Raw genomic sequence first — 12786 nt, 5'->3', positions numbered from 1 at the left:
TAGCATCATATCTGTAAGACAGACATTCATTACTTTTTCAGCTTTTCAATCTTCGTGCCCACTAATGAACATTCAGAACCTGTTGGACTCATCTTAATGCAGCATCTGAAGTGGACTTTTTTTTTTTTTTGAGTCTGACTAGAGAGGATCACATACTTGGTTTTATCACTAGAGATTAGCAAAACCATATATACATTCCAATTATAGCAACTCTAGCTGCAGTCAAAGAAAGCCTTAAATTACATGAAAACAGTTTTTTTAAAAATATGCATTAATTTTTTATTTTCAAATGTAGACTTTTCTAATATGGAAATGCGATGCTTCTTTCCCGATGGGCACATGGCTGTTATTACGCTGTCAGTCAAGTTCAGGTCCAAGTCCAGGCTGAACTGCCGCTTGTGGACTCTGGAGTATGAGTGTTGCTGCTGTTCACACAGGTTCTTGATCCCACCCTAAGCGCCAGTAAATGTAAAAAGGTTTGTAGGTACATGCCTCAGGGCACTTCTGTCTTCATCTAACCTGGAAAAGGCATCGAGACGTCAGCCGCCTTTTGTCTCACGGCAAGGTCAGCAGTACTAAGCCATGAAATATCTACCCTGAAGTGATTTTTGAAGTCTTTAACATCACCTCCTAGTCCGGATTGGGGATTCAAGAGTCACTTCTGTACCAGTATTGAGAAGTGGGCCACTTAACAGCGTGATTCTTAAAAGAACGGGAACTTTTAGCATTCTGAACCTGTTCAGCAGTGTGAATCAATTACTTGGGTTCAGCATCCTTTGCCCTCTGCCTCATCACCCTCCTCTAGCGTGTTTTACTCACTTCATGTGACTTCCTCCATTTCAGTCTCTATTTTTTTGTGCCTTTTAGAAGACTCGTAAATTCAGCTAGAATTTATGGGCACTACCATAAAACAGAATTAAAATAATCAGTTGTACTTTATAGTAAAGGAGATAAACCCCCATTGCGGGAGGGCATGTCTGACCATCAAGCACTAGAGGAGCAATCCCTGCTCCATAAATTCACTCAAAAAATTATTTTCTTTTGTCGAGATTAAGATTCCTGAGGTTAATGCTGTAGCAAACACCTTTTCTGTGACAAGTTTTGTGTGTATGGAATTTTTGAGCACAGTGGGATCTGTAGAAAAAGTGATTTGCAGGTCTGGAATTGAAGGAAATTCCTCTTGGTTTTCCCTGCTGCTTTTCCTTGACAGCGCACAAGATATTCAACAGGGCTGGGCTAGGAGAGCGTTAGCTTGTCAGTTGAAATTGTTTAACGTGCGAGCCATTTGGTTGTTTAACAGGGATAGCCTTACCTTCTGGTTTCTGCGGGTAATAAAACATTTCAGTTTTGTTCTTTTAGTTTGTCTATAGTTGAGCACACATTTAAGTCATGGATACGTGCAGTTATTTACTCTCTTCGTGTAATTTTTGCCTGCAAATGTAAATGCAGTTTCCTAAGGGATGTTTTATTTAGCCCCAGTAGACCAGTGCTTTGGCTTAATTCAGCTAAACGTTCTTTGTGTCGTTTGTAACTGAATCACTTATTCAGAAACAAGACAAGCATAAACTTAATAAAAACGCCCTCATTTTAGAAACAGACTGAAGCTGATGAATATTTGCATAGATCAGCCACAACCCCATACAAATGAAGATTTTGCTTTTTTTAAAGAGAATGCGTGAATTCAACAATTTTTTGATTGGAACTATGATGAACTGTGTTCATTCTTCATTGCAATACAAAGGAAATCTTATTAATTCCCTTTCTTGGACTGCAACAGGTAAAGGCAACAGGTCAAAATCGTGAACTGAGAAATATGCCTCCGTAGATCTGTTCGCCTGCTCGTTTAATTTGAACAGCTGCTTAGCTGCTTTTTCTCAATAACCACATGTAATAATATATAACTCTTTTTTTTTTTTTTTTTCCTTGCTGTAGCTTGACATATGGTCTAAATCCAACTATCAAGTTTTTCAAAAGGTAAGACTCGCGTCATTTCTCTCTGCATAATGTGTATAGGAGATATGCGGAGATTATTTTAAATATCCGGACCCCTATGTAAAAGAATTCAGAATTTATTCCTTTGTCACCACAACTTGCAAATAACAAACAATAACCTGTAATAATGGAAAACCGTGCGTAGAAAAGGAGATCGCTTCTGCTGTTATTTAATTTGGATTTATTTCTCATCAGAGTTCCAGTCATGGTTTGGAATAGGAAGTTAGAGCCTTAAAATTTTGCAAGGAATCTTCAAAGTACTCTTTTGTTTTAAATCTTTTGGGGGAGGAAGGACTGTTTCAGGTTCATTTGGATTTTGTTTTGTTGTTTTCATTGGTTTTGTTTCCCCCCTTTCCTGGGAGCTTCAGGTTAATAAATCAGTAGAACTCACTTTCCAAAATGGGTTTGGAAATTTTTTCCATGATGTTATTTTGCCTGCTTCTCTTCCCATGGTGGTGTAAGCGAAAGGAATAACTTAGTGAAATGAATGCCATTCCAGAAAGTAAGACAAGACTGATGGCAGCAGTAAGTATAAAACTACTAAGAAGGGTTAAAGTGTATTTTGGAAAGATCTGTATCTTGCTATTTTCCAGGCAGGGAAGAGAAATTTCTCTTTAAAGGCCTCTTGTTAAAATGCTGTAAGTTCAGATGGATCCGGGTTTAAATTCCCATTTCCTTACCTTCAAGCTGCTGAGTCTCCAGCGAGAGCGCTGGCTTCCTTTCATCTACTTTTGTGGTTTGTGTAACAAATGGGGGTCAGGGATTCGAAAGGGCATAAAAGCAGGGGTCGAAAGTATGGCATATTGGCTGTATTTGTGCATCTTCCTTCCAACATTTCAGATGCAGTCAGAAGGGAAGACGTTTGACCTACAGTATTAACCTGCTAGAGATGAAAGGACAGCTTTTGGGGAGGTTGGTTGCTCCCCCTCTCTGCCTAGCATTAAAGCAAAATTTTTCCGCAGTTGATTCTTTGCCCCAGAGATTAGTGGATTAAATATTCTTTCTTTTTTTTTCTTGCTCCTCAAAAATATTTAGTGTCAAGTAGGGTAACACAGTGGGAAATAAAACAGTGTATATCTTAGTAACTTGTTTATCAGTACGCTTTAAAGTGATTTCTGCAATGGAATAAGTTTAAGGTTCTGTAATGAAGCACATCATCTCAGTTTCCCCATGTGTGCGGTTGTGAACTCCTTTGGGCATAAGATTGTTTTCCTGGATGTTTTGGCTTAGAATAATTTGGAAGAGTTAAGTCATATTGCCATAATTTGTGCTCAATGATAGTAAATCGTGAGGTTTTGATTATATAATTTTACTTGTCTATATGCAAGATAACAGAGTGGAGTAAATGTACGGTTTGCTTAGAAGTCCAAGTTAAGAACTCGGGGAACATAAACATGTGGAGTAAATTTCTCTTCAGGTCCAGGTGATGGCCTTCAGACCAAAAGTGGAAGAGGTCAGTGCGAAAATGTGAAATGCCCCTCTTACTGCTGCCTGTGTGGCTGCATTATGGATAAATAAAACCTTTATTCTCTTCTTAATTGTGTAAAACAATGTGATGTGACCTGAATATTAAGTTTCTGTTCTCCAGTTCCCTCTCTGTAAAGAATATCAAATGCATTAATATTTACAAAAAAAACCCCCAACAACCCAGAAATAAAAGACTGCAGGAGAAGGCATTGCCTGTAACCAGTTGAACAGCTGTCTGCATTTTTTATAGTAGTTCTATACATTTTGTTCCCAGCTCTGTAACTGTTACCTTGGGCAACTTAACCTCTCTTTGGATCAGTTTTCCGCATCCCTTAGGCTGAGATGATACTTGCTGACTTCACAGGAGCTATTGCTGAACTGGTTGCGTGGTACTCTCAGATTCTTGCATGAAAAATGTGGTAAAAATGCAAGGTGGTGATACTTTGTAATCAATAGATTCTGTACTCTTGAGCTGATAGCTAAAGAAGTTAAGGCTAGGACCTAAGTCAAGTTTTCAAACAGATGATAGAAAATGCTGTGGTTCAGCATAGTAAGTTTTCTCTCTGTGGTGGTGTGCTTGCTTTGGTTTTCTCTTTATTCTCTGAAGCTGCATTTGTATCCATTTATAATACCCAGGAATAGTGAGGTAGCAGTGGCAAAATAAAGGAAATAGATAAAATCGCGTTAGCAAAACTATTATACTCTGTTACTAGTGTAGGATCTGTGCTGCGGGATCTTCAGAACAAATGTTTTCATGCCGTTACAAAATCATCAGTAAATGTGTCAGAGCACATCTGAATGTTCCTGAAATGTGTTTCTCATGGCAGTCACCAGTAACGCGCTGTGGAAGTGCTGTGCTGAGAAGGAAAAATACGGATGAGTAACTGCTCCCACCGAGGAGGCTGGGTAGCCCTTTCAGCTCTACCGCCTTTAATACTGTAAAATCCATCACCCCTCTGAAGGGCAGGGCCGTTTCTCTTTAAAAGCTGGACCGAGTTCTCCGACTCTGCCTTCAATGATAGTATAACAACATCTGGAGTTTGCAAGATACCTGCCAGTGGTAGCTGCAGGCCTGTCAAATTCTCACAGGGTTGCAGCATGACTTTCTAGGTTAAGGACCAGAGACCTCTGATCTTCAATCCAACCCTGTCAAACGAAGCTAAATTTGTCCTGACTTTTTGTTTGCAAACGTTGGCTGTGTCAGCAAGCCTTTTCTCTCTCCTCCTTATTAGGCAGGATACCCGAGTGTGTATAATTTGATGGGGGACGGCTCCCGGAGGGCCCATTACTGTTAAAGTGTACAGTCATTTTCTAAGTTCCCTGGAGACTCCTTGAATCTGGTCCTGGGGTGAATAAGCTTTACAGGCATTGAATTCACCAGCAGGGTTAGATTCAGAGAATGGAGCTGGGAAATAAGAGAGGGAAGGCTGAAAGGGCAAAAGCACAAGGAGCAAAGAAAAGGTTTTTCAGACTTCCACATTGGTCTGACATTTAAACTCCACAGGAGCAGCAACTGTTTTGATCATAAAACCTCCTTATTTTAACACCTTGCATCTCTTGATCCACTAGTGCAAGAGGAGGAACAAAACAGAAGTAAGGAAATACTTTGGGTCTTAAATCTTGGTGGGAAGAGGAGTGGACGTGAGGGCTGTATAATTCCAGGTCATTGTGCAGAGGATTAAAAAAATACCTATTGGAGAGAATGGTGCAATATTCATAAATTTGAGTTAAAAAAAAAAAAAGAGGCAAAAATACAGAATAATGGAACTGCTATGGGTCGGTCAAAATAGGAGATGGTGTCAAATGTTAACTGTTTCATTTATCAAGCTGCTGAGTTAAGAGCAGAATAGCTGGGTTTGCTGTGTGATATGCTCAGTCTGGCTGTTTAAGCCATATGCATAGTCTTTAAACCCACGTATTTCATTCTGATCTCAGAGTCCCATTCTTATTTTCACCCAAATGGTCTATCAGTTTTAGCATGCCACGAAGTGTTTTTGGTTTGGCTTGATATGCTTCTTCCCAAGGCACGTTTTAACCAAAACTTTGGGAAGCTGTTTATGCCTCTCCAGCTGTTTGTGAGCTGCATGATCCCAAAGGGCTGGAACTCGGGAGCACAATTTTCACCACTACAAGGGCACATAAGTATTGTAATGTATGAAGATGTATTCTTGTCAATAATCTCAGAATAAAATCACATGCAGGATGAATGCATGCATGAGACAAATACTGGGCTATTGATGATGTCTGTTCAAGGAGAGGAGATGGACTGTCCCAGGGTCACCTGCATGATTGCTCCTGTGCACGATCAGTACTTGGCTCTCTTCAAAGACCTGCTCAGGTGAAATAAAATCTCTATGACCCAGTCCAAATAAGCAGAACAAGTGAAATAAAAACGTAAACGCTCTGTGAGCTCTGAAAACAAGTGATAAATCCTACGCTTCAGAAAAGTCTGGTGGTGCTTTACTGAATTGGGAGCGGGGAAGGGTGTGTAAAGGATTTGTGTGGAGTTCATCAGTGCCTGTTCATAGAGGCACCATCCTTCTGAGTGCCCTCGGGCACTGGGTTCTTCTGCACACTGGATTCCCTTCAGAGAGACTCAATCACTGGAGAGATTGAGTGACGGGAATCCTTGGAAATGAGCAAAGGCCCTTGTGCAGTTTTCCACTCTATAAAAGGTCTAAACACTAATAAAATATCTTCCTTTTTTTTTTTTTTTTCCTTTTTAGTGCTGTGATCATCCTCCAGAACTCATTGTTACAGGTGACTGTTAAGGCCATGAACTTAGCTGGGTTTAAAAAAAAAAATTAAAAAACTTTCAGGGGATTTAGAGAATCCCTTTATATTAGATGGAGTTGTCGGTGCCATACTTGAGGGAATAAACCAATAAGTAAGTGGCAAAGGAAAGTTATGACTCTTAAAGGAAGTTTTGCACTTACTTCTGAAAGGTGTATTTATTGGCAGTGAGATAAAATAGTAGAAGAGAATGACAGCTTCTGTAATTCAGTTGTGTGAAGTTTGTATTTTTTATGTTTTAGTTTTAATACCAGGTATAGCTTCATGCATCTATGGAACATGCCTAGTCTGTGGTGGAGCAAAGCTATACCATAGATCTTTGCTTTTCCAGTTAGAGGAAGTGCTTGTTCAGCTTTCTCAACCTGCAAATTGTAGAATGGTTTTGGTTTGGTTTGGTTGGGGGGTTTTAAAATAAATTTTCAGCTTTGGGAATGCTGCCGTTTTGAGGATGCGTCACCTTTGGAAAGCGCATTTCAGCAGTGCAGTGCTATCAAGTAGGTAAAGAAATGTTGAAGAAATGACTGGTGTTGGCTCAGTTGAGACAAATAACGGGGATTTTGTTTTCTGCTCATCGCTGGGTGTTGGTCTCATGAGCTATTCATAACTTTACCAAGCAGGCAAGCGGGGCAGTCGGCTGCGAGAGGGGTCGGGGGTCCCTGTCTCCCCACGGAGCAGCAGCATTGGGCTCAGCAGGTAGTTTCTCGCAGCAGACTGGTACCCAGGCAGCCCCGCTCGCTTGCTGAGGCCCGGGTGTTCACCAAGAGTGACGAGTACGTAGGGTTTAATTTGCACAAAGTTGCAGTGAAGATGAGGTTTGATCCGGTATCAGTCTGGTTTGTATTCCTGATGTATACAGTGCCCTGGACAAGGTAGCAGGGATGCGTTTTAAGAAGTACATGGTTATAGTCAGCTTGAATTTGGAAGCGAAAAGGAGGGGAGGGGAAAAAAAAAATCTCAGCTGATATAATTGACTGTTAACGAGAAGGGGAGTTTTCTTGTTCAAATCAAGTATCTTTGCCAGAATTTTTTTTTTCTATGTAGCTGAAGTCTCTTTTGCTCTGTCTCAAAGTGCTTAGTTAAACAATAGCTATTTTATTTAGCAAAAGTGTGCTTCAGGAGATTGCCTTGTCCTGCCTTTTTTTTGGACAAAAGTTCCAAGTGCTTTTCAATATATGAATTGTGAAATATTGAGCTTTTCTGCAAGATCTCTTGAAAATCTATTTCAAGGTCCAGAGCAACAGCTATCCCGATCGATGTGTGCTCTTCTGAATACATTCCCATATAAAAAAAGGTAGAGAAATTAGAAAGTGACCAATAACTTAGATAGCAGTAGGTAAGGTAGAGCAATAAAAGTGAAGTTAATAAAATAAAACCCTGAAATGTACAAAATGTCATCCTACAGCCAGAATAAATTAGTTTCTGATTCCAACTCAGCTGGAAGAAAAAGTGTGTCCCTTAAGTGAGCTGGCGCATATGCAGTTTGTTTTGCTTTGCTTTGGTGTGAAATCTTATTGCCATTAGTAAAGCTGGGTATTGATCTTTTTTTTTTTTTTTTTTTTCCCCCCCCCCACCACATCTTTTTTTTTTTTTCTTTTTTTTGTTCCTTTCCTCTTTTTTAATCTTGGCCAGTTTGTGCTTTCTCTCATCATCTCTCTTATCTGGGGGGGGTTAATTCTTCCTTCACTCCTGTGCACTGGCCAGTTTATCATTTGCCCAGCTCTTTTCTCTTCTGTTTGACACCATGTTCTTCGCGGGGTTGCTGGCAGGGTCATCCCCTACTCCTCTTCTTCAGCTTTGACACCCACTTTGATCTGTTTTAGAAGCACTTTATCAGCACTTGCTTATGGTAGAAATCGCCTCCTTTTTGTTCAGGAAACATTATTAGTGTTCTAGCAATGCTGGGATTGCTTTTATCTCCCTGTGGAATCTCATTAGCTTTACATTACAATAAGAACAGCATATGTGCAACTTTGCCAAAGTGGCTAGTCAATTTAAATTTGTTAATAGCAGTATTTTTTTGAGCAACTTTCTTCAGTGCCAAGAGAAAACAACTTTGTTGTTCAGGAAGAAAAAAATACAGTTTGTTAGAAGTAGAAATACAGCAGAAGGAGAGCGGCTGCTCATAAATATCTTCAGAACTTTCTATTCTTTGACGTGTCTGGTACTATCCTATAAAAACACCATCTTAAGGGAAAAAAATACACCTCGCTAGTAGGGCTTGGATTACAGTCATTTCTGAACACTACATGAGATGTAAAAGAAATTACTGATTTGAGTTATGCTGTGTTATTAATGCACCATTAATCATGTTATTTCTAATTTTTATATATATATATATATATAGTAACGTATAAATGGCTTAAGCAGGCTGAAGTCCATTTTATGAATATTTTTGCAAACTCACCAGAATGTGCGCGGTCCCATAAGTTCTCCCTTCCAAATGTCAGAATCTCATGTCCGTGTTGACGCTGAATGGAGCTGCTTTTGGAGTTAGGCATGTGCTCGAATGATGGGGAGCAGAATCTGTTTCTAAAATTGTAGTGTAACTTAAAACTGGATTCCGTGTAGGACAGACTGATTTGATGTAGTGTTCTGCGGAGGAAGTTTGTATGGTGTGAATTAGAGCCTGTCTATACATGGATTTATTCAGGAATATATCTTTTACAGATTCACCTCCCTGAATAGCTTCAAGCATGAGCCTCTCTTTCTCCAGTGAAAGTTTCAGTGCTTCAGCATAATTCACATTGCTGAATTAGACTAAATACAAATTCGGCACAAGTGGAGTTAGCTGGCAATAGCAATTGTAATTTCAGTTCACACTTTCATGTTACTCCAAATTTACTATAATATATAGACAAGCCCTGGGAAAAATATAAACAAGCCCTGAGGAGAGCACTACTTCTCCATGTTAAAACTAGAAAATACAATTTAATCACTAACTAGACAATCGCATAGTTTGGATGCTTTGGTATTACTGACGAGGACCACTCATGGATTTGCAAGTTATGAGATGTGAAAGAGCTCTTGTTGTTGTGTTTTGTTGAGTTCTTTAATAGTCCAGCCCAAAGAATTTGGCCAAGAGTTTCTGTATTTAGCCCAGAACTTCTGAGACGCAGCAAGCTGTTGACTGTGCTAATAACTTAGGAAGCTGACAGGCTGCGTACTGTTAGTGACCTGTATCATAGCTGTTACAAAGTGCCCCCTTCCAGAATAATTTCTAAATGGTAGCGATTTAAAAAAAAAAAAAAAAAAAAAAAGGAAAATCTATGAATTATTTGTTGGTTTTCCTGACTTTTTTCTCTTTAATTCTTCTTGTTGTTGTACATATACATTTTATATGTATTCTGTCTAGCTGTAATTCCCAGATGTAAGTTATTGTTATGGCTCTGTCTGGGAGATTAAAAAGCTTTCTATCAGAAATCTTCTACTAATGCAAGTATTTGTAAACCATAATCATATTAATTGATTCCTGGTTTTCAGAGGAAACGAAACAGAGAGCTTGATTCCTGTTTGTTCAATGTAAGCAACCTGAAATAGGACTACAAGAGTTAAATAGTTTAACTTTTCCCATTAAAAATTGGAGTGTACCCATTTTTCTGTAAAAATGGAGTTTCAATTCAGAGTATTTTGTCCAGGGGAGTTGAGGGGGTGTGTGAGGGGCAGGTTTGGGGTTTTTTTCCCACTAAACCAGACCAAAACCAAAGCTTTGGGGTTTTTTAGGTCTTAACCTCTGCTCTTACAAGTTAGCTGTCCAGAACTATTTAATTTAGCTACATTATTGACAATGTTTTTTTCTTTTGTCGAGCAAATCATCATAGACTAAGGGAATATATTCTCTAAAAAAAATGACCAAAGAAAAATGGGAACATTTAAAGAGAAAACCAAAGTGCTTTCCTCTGACGTGATTTGTTTAGTGACTTCACTTGTTTATGGTTTCACAGAATAAATGGGATTTCAGTCACAGAAACAGAGATTCTGCTCTTAACACTGTAGACATTTGAAAGTTAGGCAAATTATTTGCTATGGATGCTTTTAATTTATATGGTACAGAAGTTTAGTGGTTTTTTTCCTTTTTACAGCGGGGTTGGTAGTCCAAAGTGGGAAGCAAAGCCTGTTGTTTTAGTATTGTCCCTTGCAGTGTAGAGCTGGATGTCTTCATCCTCACTTGGCTCACATTAGCCTCCTTAGATTCTTTTACCAACACTATTAGCTTTTATCATGTTTTTGAACTTCCAAAGGGGTGTTTGATTTTACTGGATGCATATGAAGTTTGATTCTTGTATGAAGCTGGCAGAGGGAGTGGAAGCAAGCTGGCAAAAGCAACCCAAAATTACTTTGAGAATGTCTGCACAGTCATGTAATCCTTGGTTTGCTACTTCCCCGTGGAATTTATACTGTTTTCCTGCAGAGTAGCACTGCTTGGTCTGAAATACAGAATGAATAAGCGTATATTCTCCTTTTCTCTGATACAGGTGACAGATCATGCGACTACTGCTCTATTGCACTACCAGCTGCCTCAAATGCCAGATGTGGTAGTCAGATCTTTCATGGTAAGTGTATTGGAAAATACATTTTTCCAGGTAGAGCAGCATGCTTACAGTGATAGACATATTAGGCAGTTCCAATGCAGTTGTAATTTCCTGTATTTAAACATGCTAGACAGTAGAGAATGACTGTAATTCTTTGTGTCTGATACCTGGACGAGGATGAAGAGCTCGTTCTCATTACCCGGAGATAATTGCTGTTGGCAGACTGAGCTGTATACGGTTCTTCTGTCACAGGTTTCAGTATTTGTTTCATGATTCCTGCTTGCAAAGCTACTCTGGGTCATCTCTAAACACAGTAGGAAGAACTCTCTCAACCAAAGTCTTTGCTATGGTGCAGCCCTTTCACACTGTTCATACTGTGCAAGGAGTTGAGTTCTGTATGTAGAAAGTCTGCTCCACTGGAAGTTCCCCACTAAGAAGAAACTCCCAGGTAGTGTGTTCCAGCTGAGGCAGCATGCATCAGGAGTATGGGAAGCGATGAGAGTGAGTTGGAGAATGATAAGAAGGATTAACATGATTGGGAAGAGTCCATTTTGCTGTGTCCACTTTCAGCCCCAACTTTGTTCCTGAGGAATTGCATGTGCTCCCCCAGCACAACAGCAGGTGGTTTTGAGAATCGAGGAGATGCTTACGGAAGTATTCTGCTGTATTCTCACTTAATAAAATAAATCGAATACTGCTCTGCCTTGATATGCAGATAGTTTATCGCTTTTAATTCTGCTTGTATTTAGAATTTTATTTGTGAAATAAACTGTGTATATAAGCAGTCCTGTTAATCAGAGGGTGAGAAAAAGGGTTTATGATTCAGAATTCCTTCTACCAAGATGAATTTTGGCAGTGGAGTCTCTTGCTGTTCTCTCTGCTGCAGTCTCCCAAAGGGGGCTTTTGGGAGAGTTTTCTCTGCTCTTCAGGCTTTTTCCTTCGCTTAACTTCCACTACATTACCCCTTCACCTGGATCAATGTAACTGAGACTGTTAAAACAAACATCTAATTTTGCTGTTCACAGTCTTTAGGTGTGGGTCTTTTATGTCTTTAATTTCCACTGTGTAATTTCAGATCAGTCAAGACTCCCTTACCTGCTGTGCTGGGTTTTTTATTTAATAAAAAGGCCACTAAGGTGAGAGATTTGCAAAGGTCTCTTCTCTTGGAGTGCATCTTAAAATAATAGGTTTTGAAAGGTGAAAGCAACTCTTACTGGTCAAATCCATGTTTCAACATGTTTCTGAAAATTAATGTTTAATAGAATGGGTAGCACGTTTGTTTAAGCCATGGACCTGCCTTATTGATTTGATAAAACACTACTAAAACTTTTAACAAAGCAAAACCAGAGGTACACCAGAAGTGTCAATATGTTGGACCTTTCACATGTCAGTGGTGCAATCCACATGACAGGATGTAGCGAAGCCCTAATTTTCTGATGGGAATGAAGAATGCTTTTTTTTTTCCCTTTCAACAGATGTCTCAAACGCACAATTTAACTTCATTTACCTATTTTTGTATTATGGTTCAGAAAATTCGATTTCTCTGTAGCGCAAGCAAAGCCTATCCAAGCTGAAGTAAATAACAGCAATTTACTTGTAGTGCACTGTTGCCCTTGTCCCCATATTTACTGCTAAACCCAGAGAAGATCTAGTTCTTTTGGAGGAGAGTTATTGACGGCCAAAGGTTCGGTTGCTATAGAGAAGGCTCTGATGAAGATGGAAGGATTTGTTTCAATAAACTCGTCTGACCTCTTCTTCAGAGAACAATTTTCTGTTATCGATGTAATTCAATAGGTCTTTAAATGACAAGATTCATGTGCATCCTTCACAGTATAAATCTGCTGGTCTAGGTGTTTTTTAGTTGTGTATCTCCTTGAGTTGGGAATTGAGTTATGTAATGCTCATTGCTATGTATGACGGTGGGAGCAATCCACTGTGGAGGCAGGAGCTTTACCTAGGAACACCTGAACTCGCTCTGTGTTGTTCAGCACCAGCCTTTTTTATA

At 39.4% G+C, this 12786-nt stretch overlaps 1 long non-coding RNA gene across 1 annotated transcript in view; it reads left to right on the top strand.

Annotated features, from left to right (window-relative positions):
* Nucleotides 1–1921: 1921 nt before the first annotated feature.
* Nucleotides 1922–12786, top strand: part of LOC118452708 — a 12026-nt gene continuing 1161 nt past the window's right edge. Inside the window, exons 1-2 of the long non-coding RNA XR_004842509.1 lie at nucleotides 1922–1974; nucleotides 10725–10802. This is a non-coding gene — a long non-coding RNA (uncharacterized LOC118452708). The remainder of the gene's footprint in view (nucleotides 1975–10724; nucleotides 10803–12786) is intronic.

The sequence above is a fragment of the Egretta garzetta genome, unplaced genomic scaffold, assembly GCF_000687185.1.
Source record: "Egretta garzetta isolate BGI_Z169 unplaced genomic scaffold, ASM68718v1 scaffold497, whole genome shotgun sequence".
Lineage (NCBI taxonomy): Eukaryota > Metazoa > Chordata > Aves > Pelecaniformes > Ardeidae > Egretta > Egretta garzetta.
Note: the sequence above shows the minus strand (reverse complement) of the source record. Positions and strands in the feature narration are given on the sequence as shown.